Consider the following 14,279-nt stretch of genomic DNA (forward strand, 5'->3'; position numbering starts at 1 on the left):
CTTGTGGATGGAAGGCCGAACGCCCAAGACTGAGGATCACCCTGGAGCATAGATAATGATGCCGACTCTTTGCTGCTCAGAACCAGAAGATCGTGGTATCAAGCGGAAGTAAAATGTACAACTCACCTTAAATTTGCGAAAAGAAGCTCTGTCACCGGAGAAGCCGTCAGGTAGATTCAATTTGGGCTCCATAGCAGGACCTAGAGAGCTTTGCTGGGCTTGTGGGGCTCTGGAGACTTCTTCCTGGGCAGACAAATGCTGAGCCAGGCTTTGGACCATTTGTGATAGGGTCTGGATCTGGCCTGCCAGGACTTGGGCTAGAGAGTGGTTCGTTCCGCTTTCATCCATGGAAGCGAACTCTTCCAAAACTTCACAGGCTGTTTATAATGTTACGGCTATCAGTAGGATCATAAACTTGTAGAACAAGATGCAGAGGTCTTCACCTATAGCAGCCGCCTTTCCCATAGAGCTTGACATGCTCACAGGTACTCGGATTCCACCAGGTCTTCTACTCATAGTACAAGTTTATGAAACGTACCATAGCGCTGAGTAGCGCGAGATGGAAGAAGCGTAGTCAGGAAACAGGCCGAGGTCTCCGGTCCGAAGCAGATACCGTGGTCAGGAACAGGCAAGATGTCAGGGCTGGAAGCGAACAAGGAAAGTCCAGAAACGTAGCAGGTCAGGAGCACGGGCAGAGAATCAAAGTCCAGAAAACAAAGCCAAGGGTCAAATACAGACAATTCAATAGCCGTAGATGCAGAGCACAGGAGCAGATCAGATAACAGAAGCTGCAAACTATAACCAGCAGGTAGGTTAAGCCCTCCCTGCCTTTTATACACAGATGACCCAATAAGAATACAGCCACCACACATGCATAAATCAGCCCAGCTGGCTGTTAACGGATTAGCTCCCATTGCGCACGCGCCCGGCTGTCAGATTAGCCGGGCCGATGCAGCAAAAGATAGAAGCTGTTACCAGGAACACAGCCGGAACATATGGGTGGAAGTGACAGTTGTCATGGTGATGGCCAGGACACCAAAGGCTGACAGGAGCAAGCCGCGGCAGCAGTGGAGCCGCAGCTCGTGACACTCCTCAACTGCCGCCTCCTCAACCTCCTCCTCCACCTCTGCCACCGCCTGCTGTGGCGGGCACGATTTCTACGATCTGTTGGAATAAATACACATAAGCTTATTGTAAAAATGTCATCCAGCTTCTCACTTATAAGCATCTAGCCAGATAATAATGGGAGCTGACATTATGAATTTTTTTACAGATATAAAGATAATATTTAAGAAAAGGAAATATATTTGACAGACACACACCACTTTCAGATGGCCTGTAACAATGTTGGGTTGGGTTTGGGCTTATGGATGTTATTACAGTTTAAATTAGTATTAAAGTATTCACTTTTCCGCCTTCTAAAATTATAACATCTAATTAGTGTCGGATTAGGAAGACATTTTACAGGAGTTATTTGGGTAAATCCTTGTAACCTGTGAAAATCACCTTTGGACAACTGAGAGCATTGTCCCCAAAAAGGGTGTCCCACTCTTTTTGCAATAGAACACATCTGCCACTGAGACCATTCATTAGTACAGTAACAGTTCCCTGTGGTGCACGTCATTCTTTTATATCTGACATCCCAGTTTATTTAGTCATTGCTGACAGAGCTCTGATGAAATAATCTGTTGCAATCTCACTATTTTTTTCTTTGATAGTGAAAATTTTGCTCCAGTTAACTAACACCGGAAAATATTTGGCCAACTGTGAGATTATACGTTTCCTGATTATCATCATCTGTTAAGGATCTATCCTCCTCCAACAAACAATCCTTAATAAACTTTTGTATATCAGTATCGAGAGGAGGACAGGCCCTCAACACTACTCTCCAACCTTTATTATTTGACTCATATACATTACCAAAATATCGAACAAATTTATGACATTTGGGCAAATCTTTTCTAGGATCAGGGAAATCGGACATAATTGAATGTAGTTCAGATCTAGTCCCTGGACAATGCATTGCTACATGTTCTATGAGAACTACACCATCTTTGCCCTCCTTCCAATTAGGAACTGCTATTGTGGGGACAGGATGTAAACCTACCAAATCACTACATTCTGGACAAATTGCTGGAATTACTGTTGCAATACAATGAATGGTTCCCCCTTCTATTAATTTCTACATTATTCTCACTAATTTCAGCTGCTACCCCTGCTAGTGGGACTGTTCCTTTTCCTTGTCTGTGTGGTACTTCTTGCATGTTACTAGCATGGGCAATGGCCAAAATGACGGTGGGTTCATCTTCTTCTTCTGAAACGTTACCTTTTACATGACTTGTTACAGGATACAAGTTACTAGTTACATTTTTGGTATCGGGGGCGCGCTTGCACTCACTTCTCCGTTTTGCAACTCTTACTTCCGGTACGCATGTATTACCCTGCCACGTATTACCTTCCTGTTGTCACAGATTTATGCAGTCGTGTTTAGTTCTCTGTTCCAGTGATCTAATCAAAAATATTTTATCTCTAACAGTACTTAGTGTCTCTGAATCGAAAGTACCAATCTTGGGAAAAGGTCTCACACACTCCCGGGTTATCTTGAGGCAATGTGGATTGTATTTTGTTTGTGTTCATCTAAACATAGCTAAATGCTAAAAAAAAAAAAAAATCATTTACTATTACATACTGGGATCCTCACAAAGTTCTGGAATACAATTTCTTGTGTCACGTAACAAGCAAACGTGGCCACTAGCTGGTATTTGCGCAACTAAACAGGGAGGTGCGGAGTCTAACGCACCCCCAGTATTCACCAGGGACCCCCACAAGGGAGTTTGGGCTTCGCTGCAGAGGGTGTGTAGGTCGTGGTTCTCCGAGACATTCACCAGCGCAATGACAGGAGTAGAAAGACGTGGTCAAACAGATACATGCCAGAACCATCCAGGCAGAATATACACAGGGGTGATATATAGTCAGGTCAAGCCAGGAGTCAAAGGACAGAGGAGTAATATGGTACTAAAATGCAATCCTTAAGAGTAGTTGTGACAGGATGGACCTCCTCTGCCACCCTCTCTTGTGTTGCTGGGGACCGGCTGGGCTTGCCTTGCCACCATTCCCTTTTTTTATTCCAAATGCACCCTCTAACTGCTGTAGACGAGGCTACTGCTGATGCCACCACTAGGCACTTAGAACCACGTACTTCTGCGTAACTCTAGCTGCTAGTGTACCCCCGTGCTGGTACTCCTGACCTCTTGCCTTCAGATCAGGGTTGCTGTAGATGATTCCTCCTGGTCTATCACACTGGCCAGAGCTGCAGGGTAGCGGGCAGAATGTTGGTACTAGACGCTGAGTCCCAACCTCAGAACAGCCAAATAATGGATTAGATTGGGTCTAATCTGTAGGTCACAGCAATTACAGCTGGTAAGTAGGCGTCAAAGCAGGTTCCTTAAGCTGTGATGATTTTTAGCTCAGGAAGTCCTGAAAGGACAGTTAGATACACTAGTTTGAGGTACTAGTGATATCCAGAAAGTACCGATGGTATAATGGTACATGGTCAAACAGTCCACTTCTTATAAAGATTTACGCAGATACCCTGACAGGGGGAATGCAGCCTCCTGCCCCTCTAACCAATCCAGGTTCTTTATGTTTTTAAGGGTATGACACCTTTTTACATTGCTGTTAGCGGCCCCACAGCGTCTGCGGTTTTATATTGAATGTTTACCATCAGGATATAACATTTTCTGTAATCTCGCAATTTAACTTGCAATATTCAGATTAATCTGTGATCATTTGCATCCTGAGTCTTACACAAATAGGATGTCTACCAGAAAGTTTAATTATCCCTCCTGTGCTTTCAGACTCAACAGACATGTTGGTCATTCAGTGATGAAAAGATCTAATTAACATTAAAATACCCATCTCCAGTCAGTTGGAATAACACATCCCCTCCACTGAAATGCTTACTTGGGACTTCCTATAGAAAAGTTGCAAAATCCAAACATGACATACTGTGTCTGAAATCAATACATTTCCTTACAAACACATACCAATAAATAAAAAAATAAGTACATTTGCAATTATGTAAATCGGTGCCTGCACCACTAATTGAAATACATTTCTACAATATAAATTATTTCTACATGATCCAGCCACAAATAAATTATTTATAATTGATCCAGCCACAGTAGTCAAAGGAGAAGCAGAGTCAAACCAAATGTAGGAGACAAGAACAACAAGGACGTGCTGGTACAGGTAATGAAACCAATACTCTGGCACCTTAGGGGTGCCAGTGGCTGCTATTAAGGATGAAAATGTGTCTTCATTGACAAGCAATATTTTGGCAGTCAGGCACAGCTAACCGCTGACAGGTAAGAGAGAAAGTGTCCGATGCCTAGCAACAGGACGACGCGCCTTCTGCGCATGCAGTGCGTGGCTGAGAAGAGGAAGGAAGTGTTCGTTGCTAGGCAACGGGACGCGATTGTTGGAGGAGACAAGTGGCCATCTCCTGCACCTAGTGACGGAGCGGAGAAGGCGCCTGACATCATGCAACCTTTGTTGTAGGTTACATTTTGTATAGTTGCTATATTACACAAGTAAATTGATTTCAAATGTATTAAATTTTCCTTTACTTTTATAGTGACAAAATGGATCATAGAGATAATTTCATTTGTTTTCCATACAAAAAACAAAAGCATGTGGCTATGAGAGATATTAAATTTTAATATGCAATGTTTGAGTATGTCTATTTTTTATAATTTTTGTTGCAAGTTTGTTTTTTATTATCTGTGGGTTTTAAGGTGGGGGATTTATGTAATATATTCTTTTCACACAAAAAGAAAGACATTCAAAGACATTACTTCCAAGAAGGACCAATAACATTAAAAATGACAGAATAAAGTCATACAGTGTTATTACTATTGTTTGCTATATAACATTCATTTAAACATTAGATTAACATATATCAAAATGAGGAACATTTTATTTTTACAATCTACCTTTCATGTGTTCAAAATATAAATGTAAAATGATAAATAAAATGATCCAAGTGTTCAATCAATGCCCTTGCCCAATGCCAAATTTCAAAAATAAATAAGCAGAGCTAAACTACACTTATATTGTAGTTAAGGACTTAAGGTCAAATTATGGAAACCATTTAGGATTGATGAAAAAAACAAATTCACAAAAAAATTACAGAATGCTCTGAGCAACTTCCTAAAATGTTTCTGACATTAACAGGAAGGAAGAATAGTGCAGTTTACTCTTTCCCTCAATATTTACACATATTTTAGGTAGGAGGATTAGTAATTAAAAACTCTATGAATATACAGCTAGGTCCGGAAATATTTGGACAGTGACACCATTTTTATAATTTTTGCTCTGTATGACACCACAATGGATTTGAAACTAAAAAAGGGAGATGCAATTAAAGGACAAACTTTCAGCTTTAACTCAATGGGTTGAACAAAAATATCATATGAAACGTTTTTTTTCGGAATTGCAACCATTTTTATTCACAGTCCCCTATTTTCAAGGGCTCAAATGTAATTGGACAAATATAACATAATCATAAAGAGAATGTTCATTTTTTAATACTTTGTCGCAAATCCTTTGTAGGCAATAACTGCCTGAAATGTGGAACCCATGGACATCACCAAATGCTGGGTTTCCTCCTTGCTTTACCAGGCCTGTCTTCAGTTGTTCTTTGTTCGTGGGTCTTTCTGTCTTTTAGTTTTGTCTTCAGCAAGTGAAATGTTCGATCGGGTTGAGATCAGGTGATTGACTCGACCATTGTAGAATAGTCAACATTTTTGCCTTAAAAAAAAAACTCCTAGGATGCTTTCTCTGTATGTTTTGGGTCCTTTTCCATTTGTACTGTGAAGTGCCGTCCAATTAATTTTGCTGAATGTGAGCAGACAGTATATCACTATACACTTCAGAATGCACCCGACTGCTTCTGCCTTCTATCACACCATTAATAAACATCAGTGACCCGGTGCCATTGGAAGCCATGTATGTCCATGCCATGACACTGCTTCCACCGTGTTATACAAATAATGTGGTATGCTTGGGATCATGAGCCATTCCAAGCCTCTATACTTTTTTTTTCCCTGTCATTCTGATAAACGCTGATCGTGGTTTTGTCTGTCCAAAGAATGCTGTTCCAGAACTGGGCTGGCTTTTAGACTGTTTTTGGCAAAGTCTAAACTGGCCTTTCTATTCAAGAGGCTTATGAATGATTTACAACTTGTGGTGAACCCACTGCATTTGATCTTGTGAAGTCTTCTCTTTAGGGTGGACTTGGATAATGATATGTCTACCTCCCTGGAGAGTGTTCTTCACTTGGTTGGATGTTGTGAAGGGGTTTCTCATTACCATGGAAAGGATCCTGCGATCATCCACCACTGTTGTTTTCCACGGACCTCCAGGCCTTTTTGTGTTGCCGAGCTCACCAGTGCATTCTCTTTTTCCCCACAATGTACCAAACGGTTGATTAGGCAACTCCTAAGGTTTCCGTTATCTATCTGATGGATTTTTTTTTTTGTTTTTGTAGCCCAAGGATGGCCTGTTTCACTTGCATTGAGGAGCACTTTTGAGCGCATGTTGTGGGCTCACAGCAACCGTTTCCAAATGTAAATCCCACACTTGGAATCAACTCCAGACCTTTTGCCTGCTTAATTGATAAAGAAATAATGAAGGAATAGCCCACACCTGTCTTTGAAACAGCTTTTGAGTCAATTGTCCAAATACTTTTGGTCCCTTGAAAAAGAGGAGGACTACGTATTGAACAGCTGTTCATTTTAAACTTTTCATCCAATTAGAATGTGATATCTTCAAATTAAAGCTGATAGTCTGCACTTTAGGACCATATTCATTATATAATGGTAACTTGAATATGTTTTGGAAAACAGCTAAAATAACAATAATCGTGTCAGTGTCTAAATATATATGGACCTAACTGTAATATTATTCTCACCTTTTATGTTGTCATGGTTTGTTGTCTTTGACCTATCATTCACTGGTGTACGGCAGGTTCCCTCACACTGGTAGGCATTATACTTTTTGGGGTACAGAACCCAGTTGTCACATCTAATCTTCATGAAGTCTACCAACATGTCCACTTTCCTACATAGCAACACTAATTTCTCCCCGGTGGAAGAGCAATAAAAACTGAGTGTGGTTTGCTGTGTAGTATTTCTAGTCTGTGTCTACGTAATCTAGCCATCTTTTTAGAGTTTGTTGACAATTTTTTGATAAGGCCGGGAGGCCCAGTTTTAGAAAAAGACTTTGTAAAAAAAAAAAAGACATTGATGGCTTGAACTGTAACGATATTATTTAGAGCAACATGATCTGAGTTTGTGGTGTATTCTGGATGAGCTGTAGCATCATCTCTTTCAGGCACATCTAATGATTGTGTATCTCCTTCTGTACCGTGGCCAATTAATTTCCCCATTTAAGACAGTGTGTCATCATCTTGGTGACATTGAAGATTTTCCAGCAAGAATGTTGCTTAACCTGTATATTTGTCATTATTGACACCAAGAAGTGTTTATCGTGATCCTTTCTGGTGTGGTAGATCTTCAATGTGACATTACTGAATTTCTTTCTCAGTTGTGGAGAAAAGAAACAGGTCAAAAGGCAATGACCAGCGATTTTCCTTTACAATGCAATCTGAAAAGGAAATAAAGAAATTTAGCAGGTACAAAAAGATAGGCGCTACAATTAATTAACTCAAGCTCACACTGAAACGAGCAGCTCATAGGAAGAATTCCCAATTCTGAAAGCACAACATGACAGCAAACCTAAAGCGCTCAATTCCAGAAACAAAACATATATCCACTATTGTGGCTTAGGTTAACACACATGATGGTAATAATAGGATAAAATACTGCACAAAATAAAATAAATTAATTGAAACAATTAAAATAAACATCAACATATCTATGACAAACAATCCTGAATGTAATCTGGATGTATACTGGATGTTAACAATGCTGTAGATTCCCACGACAATAATTGTATGATAAATCCCAGCCATGATGCACTCAGTTTCTTTTGTAAAAGTGTTCATGTGAGTACAAAAGATAACAAATCCTTTTGATTGATGTCTGTATAAAGCTAAATCCAAAACCAGTGTTTGATGAAGAGACCAATTATTCTGTTCCTAAGCTGACTCCTTCTATAAATGGAACTGAGATGATGGATGTCCGAAACGTTATAAGACAGAGACTGTTGCATCATCCACAGTCGCTCCTCCACCCGGCCGGCTAAATCATAATCTCTCCTCGACCACACCGGCTAGAACATCACTCCGGTGAAGCCGGGACAAACCATAGAGAGGCGGAGAGGTTTGAGTTAATACAGTGTAACTTTATTGACAAAACACAAAGTGTACACTTACATGTCAGAGGGGAACAACTCGTATCCCTGAAGTGGATGGTCAAAATTCGGGGTATATAGTAGCGATAATCCTGGCACTCAACCAGAGCCGGATTTAGACCTCATGGGGCCCTAATAAATTGTAAAAACTTAGAATTGAGAACTAAAAATTAAAAAAGGGGAAAATAGAAAGAGGAAAATAAGAACTAAAAAATAAAAGAATAAAATGTATCACCTGGGGTACCTGAAAAACAAGGTTACCAAGAACTAAGGATAATGGTAGTATATAAAACCAAACCCAAATATGAAGTACCATTGGGTACTAAAAGAGAATTGTGGCCAACCAACCATAATTTATAATATACTATTGATCTTAAAATTGATATACCATCCCCTTTGGGGCCAGGGTTTTCAATTTGAAAATCCACTTCATTTCTTCTTTGTTGATTTTCCTATTGAAATACCCTCCCCTCCAATCCTGTTGGACCTGGGTAAGGGCCATAAACCTTAGAATATATAAAAAAGAAATGGGGTGCGCCACGATAATGATGCAACAATATAAGTACACAAGATGGCGGACTTCATAATAAACCAATTTCTTCCATAAAAATCTCCACAAGAATTTTATAAAAGTGATTCAAAATAAAATAGAATATTTAATACAAATTTATAGTGATAATAATGGCTTCAATGCAATATGAGATTATATGAAACCTCAAACATATAAATACTTTGTGTCTGGCCAGAACACTGTATTATTAGCATATAAGTCCTGGGGGTAAATGTATGAACCGCCGATTTCTTCAAGTCGCCTGGAAATCGGCGACTTTGCAGGTAAAGTTTGCCTTTACAAGCCATCGCCGCTTTAAATTTTACCTGCAAAGTCGCCGATTTCCGGCGACTTGAAGAAATCGTAGGTTCATACATTTACCCCCTGATGTGATAAGTATATTCAATAAATGTCTATATATCCAAAATGTAGATGAAAAATATTGTTGAGAAGTGACAAATTTGATGTATTCAGGTATGTTACAGTCTCACCTGCTGTTGTCTCTCTACTCCACGGTCCAATAGGACGCCTGCACAAGTGATTTTGATGAAAAAATGGGATAAGAAGATATTGACACTGTGTGTTTCTCTAGCTCCGAAGGCAACGTGTTGTCCCTCCTGTGATGGTCTCAATAAGCGCCTTTGCAGATATTACTTTCCAAAGTGAAAGAGAATGTTCAAATGACACTATGGGCTAGATTGACTAAGCTGCGGATTTGAAAAAGTGGGGATGTTGCCTATAGCAACCAATCAGATTCTAGCTGTCATTATGGAAAGAGGGTACTACATAAATGGCAGCTAGAATCTGATTGGTTGCTATAGGCAACATCCCCACTTTTTCAAACCCACAGCTTAGTAAATCTAGCCCTATGTGTCTGAAGTTCCGACACTGGGGCACTGGAGAAGTAGTATTCACAGGTTATCCAGGATAACAATCCTGTGTAGATGTGCAGCCGAGTCTGGATCTAAAGACTTCAAACAATGCAGTAGTGCTCGGTGAGACTGACGATTTACCTTTATACAGAGGGTCAGATGTAGTACCCTAGTATATAATATGACAAAGGCTTTAAAACCGCAATGAAATGATGCTAATCTCCACTTGGTTCATAAGTCCAAAAGTGAAGGATAATCTTCAATAACCAACTTACGCGTTTCGTCAGCTCCAGGGCTAACTTTTTCAAAGATAGTCCGTGAATATTTCTGTTGGTTTTTATAGAGCTCCGTTCCACTAATTGGAAGCTGGTGTTTTTAATTATTAGCAGGATCTCTCTGTTTACACGCACTTGTAATTCTCTAGATTTGTAATTTATATATGGGTCATTCCATGTCAGTTCAACCAGGGTTGTCCACCACACATCTCAGATTTCTACGAAAATGTTTTAGTTAAGAGAGGATGTCAAAACAACTATTTCTGCCAAATATATTGACTGTCTGACAGTTAGTTGATTAAATATTGATTTTTCAATTTATTAAATAATTTACTAATCGCGACTTCTTTTTCCAGTTTATTTGAAGTATCGCGGGTGTTTATTAAGGAATCGACACAAAATGTGGAACCCTAAGGTAACTCTTCCTCCCGAATCCGAGAATTCAAACCAAATTACTTTATCTGTCTCATGTTTTGCGTTACGGCAAAAATGCATGTTTTTCTATTATGATTATTAGCGAGATTTCTCTGGTTACACGCACTTGTAATTCTCTAGATTTGTAATTTGTATATCCAAAGTAATTTGATAACTCAAATTACATATATTTAAATATTTACATTTTTATATTTTATTTTACTTATTACTGTTTTTTTTGTTTTAGGTTGTTTTTACTCTGTAGAATATCAACAGATGTGGTGGCTCAATTGATATACACATCATCTTAGTAATATAATTATGAGGGTTCGATCCCCCTCAATGATTTAATTTTTGTTCATATATTATAACTTGGTTGAACTGACTATTATAACCCTGGTTGAACTGACATGGAATGACCCATATATAAATTACAAATCTAGAGAATTACAAGTGCGTGTAAACAGAGAAATCATGCTAATAATTAAAAACACCAGCTTCCAATTAGTGGAACAGAGCTCTATAAATACCAACAGAAATATCCACGGATTATCTTTGAAAAAGTTGGCCCTGGAGCTGACGAAACGCGTTATTGAAGATTATCCTTCACTTTTGGACGTATGAACTAAGCGGAGATTAACATTGCTGTACTGCGGTCCTATTGGACCGTGGAGTAGAGAGACAACAGCGGGTGAGACTGTAACATACCTGAAAACATCAAATTTGTCACTTCTCAACAATATTTTTCATCTACATTTTGGATCATATGTTTGAGGTTTCATATAATCTCATATTGCATTGAAGCCATTATTATCACTATAAATTTGCATTAAATATTCTATTTTATTTTGAATCACTTTTATAAAATTCTTGTGGAGATTTTTATGGAATAAATTGGTTTATTACGAAGTCCGCCATCTTGTGTACTTATATTGTTGCATCATTATCGTGGCGCTCCATATTTCTTTTTATATATTCATTTTTCTTCTTATTTGAGGCTGGCATCCTCAATTGGGAATGCGACTGATTTATGATTGCATATTCAAAATACTTAAAATTTTTGTTATACTTAAAGTTGGAGCACAGTAGTTTATTTGTTAGTGGTTATTTGCCATAAACCTTAGACCCATTGGGACTCCTCCATGATGCGTTGCAAAGTGTTGTGATACACTATGTAAGGTATTTATTTTTTTGATGTTCCTAACATGTTCACGAACACGTACCCTCAATTTTCTCGTAGTGCATCCCGCATATTGAATGTGGCACGGACATTCTAATAAATAAACAACATTATGGCTGTTGCAAGTAAGATGCTCTTGTACTGTAAACTTTTCCAAAGTTTGATACGACTCGAAGGCACAAACAGGTTTATTGGATCAATAACTTAAGTTCTTACAATTTATGCATATCTATGGGATACTTCTGATAATCAAGTCTGTGGAGTCGATTTCATAGGTATAAAACTGTGCGTAATCTTTGAAGATAGATTTGGTACCTTCCTGTATACAAGTTTAGGTTTTAAAGGTAAAATGTTACATAACATGTTGTCCTTCATCAATATATGCCAATAACGCTTAAGCACTTTGTTAAGCTGGGAGGCTGACCTAGAGTATTGTGTAATGAATAAGGGCTCCTGGTCCCACTTCCCATCTCGTTTCTTACTAAAATTTAAATTGTATTCAAGTAAAGCAGATCTATCTATATTCCTATTGGTTTCAAAGGCCTTATTTATCAGATCTAAATTGTACTCTTTTTCAATAAATTTTTCCTTCATTTGTTTGCCCTGTGCATCATATACCTGAAGGTCCGTGCAATTTCTATGTATCCTACGAAATTGGCCCTGTCAACCAGTTATAATGATGATGACTTGTAGCCAATGTACCCATTAACAGCCACAGGTTTATTGAATGTTTTGGTTTTGATAGTATTTCCTTCTATATAAATTTCCAAATCTAAGTGTTCAACTTTGTTTTGGCTACAGAAATTAGTAAAGTATAAATGCTGTGAATTATGATTGATGTATTCAAGAAACTCATTTAATAATGTGCGTGTACCTTGTCAGATAATGAATACATCATCAATATAACGCCGCCAGAGTACCAGGTTTGCCCCAAACTTGTGGGAGGACCACATGTTATCGTCCTCCCACTTATTCATAAAAAGATTAGCATAACTTGGGGCAAACCTGGTACCCATTGCCATGCCTCTGAACTGTAAATAATATGAACCATTGTACTACAAATAATTATGATACAGTATAAATGCTATACTATCCATTATGAAATCAATCCGAGTTTGTGACAATTTGTGGTGACGTCGCATGTCACCAACCAATAATCCTCCTGCCACTCAAAACTCCCCAAAATATTAATAATCTGAGTGGTATCCTGAATATATGATTTTTGAACTTTAACATAATCCTGAAGGAAAAAATCAACATAATGAGATAAGTTGAATGTTAAATAACTAATCCTGGATACAATTGGTCTCCCTGGTGGTTTAACGGCATTCTTATGAACCTTTGGCAAGTAATATATAATCGTTGTTCTGAGGTATGGCACTTCAAAATACTTGAATACTTAATGTGTTAGAATCCCACTTTCTAGACCTAGTCTAAGATGTTATACCAAAAGTTTATGATACTCCTGTGTTGGATCAGACGGTAATGGAGTATATGTAGTGTTGTCACCTATGATTTTAGACATCTCTGCTTTGTAATCCAATAGGTCCAAGATGACCAAACCTCTACCCTTATCGGCTGGTTTAATTATTATTTCCTTATTTGTTTGTAAACTAACTAATGCCTCTCTCTCTGATCTAGAAATAGTGTCCCAATATTTATAGGGTATTCTATCAATATGTTCCAGATCATCAGCTACCAGCCTCTCAAATGTTCCAATAAAGTTGCCTTTAGTGTGGTTTGGATTGAAAGTAGAAGATAATCTTAATGGTGTATGTATATACCGACATGTGGCTCTAAAAGGGGGTGGTATGGTGTTAAGAAAATACTTTTTGAGGGACAATTTACGTGTAAACCGATGGAGGTCTAAAAAGACCTCAAATTTGTTTGGGGCGAATTTAATACCTTTGTGTAAAAGTGAAGTCTCAGATTGGGATAATGTATGCAAACTTAAATTAAATATCTCAATTGGGCGGATAGATTGTGGTACTAAATCTTGAAATGATTATCAGCAGACATGCCGGTTTGTTTGAAAAAGAAAACCATTAGGCTTGTTTTTCAATCACGATAATTGATCTCATAGTACAGGCCTGGCCAACCTGTGGCTCTCCAGGTGTTGTGAAACTACAAATCCCAGCATACAATGCCAGCTATCGGTGACCTATCTACTGGCAAAGCTTGATGGTTAGCAAGGCTTTTGTCATAGTATAGGTTAGCCAGGCTTGTCATAGTATATCAATTTCAACTCTGAATCATTTGCTTATAATGTGAGACATAAACAACTTTTAGATACAAACCATTTTTGTAGAGCAGAGCTACATTTAACAGTCAGTAAATTAATACAAAAATACAACTGATAGAACCTAATGAGATGCCAGATGTAAGATTACAATAAAGTTCTGTACTCCAATTTATGCAGGAACACTGTCACGAACAGCACTCACCTGAGTCTGCGTGATGCATATGTGACACAGGGTCAACCACAAAGACAACCACCTGGTCTGTCTAAAATGATTAAATACTTCCCTATCTATGCCACACACTAGCTTTGCGATACTAATTACCACCACCAAGGTTGTTTCGGATAAGAGCTGACACTCTTATTTAGGAAG

Source organism: Mixophyes fleayi, chromosome 4 (genome assembly GCF_038048845.1).
Source record: "Mixophyes fleayi isolate aMixFle1 chromosome 4, aMixFle1.hap1, whole genome shotgun sequence".
In the NCBI taxonomy this organism is placed as follows: Eukaryota; Metazoa; Chordata; class Amphibia; order Anura; family Limnodynastidae; genus Mixophyes; species Mixophyes fleayi.